Source organism: Octopus bimaculoides, chromosome 2 (assembly GCF_046866305.1).
Source record: "Octopus bimaculoides isolate indiv1 chromosome 2, ASM4686630v1, whole genome shotgun sequence".
NCBI lineage: Eukaryota > Metazoa > Mollusca > Cephalopoda > Octopoda > Octopodidae > Octopus > Octopus bimaculoides.
In genome coordinates this window covers 82,706,707-82,708,617 of record NC_142929.1, presented here as the reverse complement: position 1 = coordinate 82,708,617, position 1,911 = coordinate 82,706,707, and the positions used below count along the sequence as shown (strand labels likewise).

Genomic DNA, 1,911 nt, shown 5'->3' with positions numbered 1-1,911 from the left:
GTGAGGAGAAGGTAGGAGTCGTTGTGCTTGCATTTGTACTTGCATTTGTGTGCGGGTGTGAGTATGTGCACGTTAGTACTCACATAAGTATATTAATATGCTCCCAAGCATACATCGAATAGCACACACACACACACACACACACACGCATACACACAGATGCCCATATACGCGCATATACAGATCAAAGTGTAAATAGATCCTTCGTCGATTTCGGCGATAAATACTTCCGTGTTTACTCAGTTGAGCCCCCAACCAATGGAATTACTAAAAATATAGGTGGCTGTATATACGATGTACCTTTAGTTGAAATCTGAGGTCGAATCAACGTGGCACATTGTACTACAAGACAGACCCATTGAATTACAAGTATTACCTATCTGACGGGTCTCCACACAGTTCCCGTCTACCCAGTAATGTTCACGGGGCATGGGTGGAGCTAAGGTTAAGATAAGAGACACTTGTCCTTGATACCAATGGTCGTATCGAACTCGGTACATCATGATTGCTAAGGAAACTTCTTGGTCACTCGGACATATATAAACACTGAAACCCACAAGCATAACTACTAGATAGTCACTTACAAGTGGCCACAGAAACACGTGTGCTCCTATGTGTTGTATCCAATTCTCCTTGTCCAGCCATTGCATTGTGGCCTGAGGGATTTTTAGGCCCAGAAAGTTCTTGTACACTTAACTGCATACGCACACTATGTCCCTTGTATTTTTTTCTGCTTGCTTGGGACGAAATCTGTCCTATTGGGGACTTCATCCTCACCACACTAATGAGTTCCACTGTAGGTATGCTTCATCTAGTTTGTCTGCAGGAAATAGTTTGCAAATCGTGTTGCTGGTTCAACTTCCCCTGCATGCCATCATTTCGTGCTGTCAACTAACTTTCCAAATAGTCATTAAATTCCTGGCTATTTATTACCTGGTCTATTCCCAGCAGTCACTAGTTAATCCGGTTTAGTTATATATATATATATATATATATATATACATATATATATATATATATATATATATATATATATATATATATATACATATATATATATATATGTGTATATACACACACACACACACACACACACACACACACACATATATATATATATATATATATATATATATAGATAGATAGATAGATAGATAGATAGATAGATAGATAGATAGATAGATAGATATTACTAGAAAGGACATAGTATTTCGTTTTGCACCCATAAATATACAACCAAATATATTAAGAATTTACAAGTCAAAAGTGTGCCTTACTCTTTGTGCTAGCAGTGCGATGTTCTCAATTTTAAGTGGTAAACTATAGATTTTTATAGAATTCAGAGCCAGCTCTGTCAGTTACGACGTTTCTTATATGCATACATGGACGTATTCAGATTCTTTGACTCTTTTATTCTTTAATTTGTTTCAGTCATATGACTGTGGCTATACTGGAGCACCGCCTTTGAATAGAAAATATGGAACGCTTCACGAATTTGCGTGTCATCCTTGGGCAGAGGCCATGCTAATCTCTGTATTGGAACGATATATATATATATATATATATATATATATATATATATATATATATATATATATATATATATATGTTAATTCTCTAGGGGTCAGCCACACTTAAGTGGCAATATACTACACTTTATATATATATATATATATATATATATGCGTGTGTGTGTGTGTGTGTGTGTGTGTGTTTGTGATGGGCTTCCTTACAGTTGCCATCTACGAAATTCACACGCAAGGCTTTGGTCGAACAAGAACTAAAAGAGAAGATACTTGGTCAAGTTACCAGGCAGTGAGACTGAACCTGAAACCACATGGTTGCTAGGCGGGCTTCTTAACCGCATAACCATATTTACACGCATACATGCATGCATATATATACATATAT

At 36.6% G+C, this 1,911-nt stretch overlaps 1 pseudogene; it reads right to left on the bottom strand.

Annotated features, from left to right (window-relative positions):
• Positions 1–1,471: 1,471 nt before the first annotated feature.
• Positions 1,472–1,572, bottom strand: LOC149137132 (U6 spliceosomal RNA; annotated as a pseudogene).
• Between the last annotated feature and the right edge of the window lie 339 nt (positions 1,573–1,911).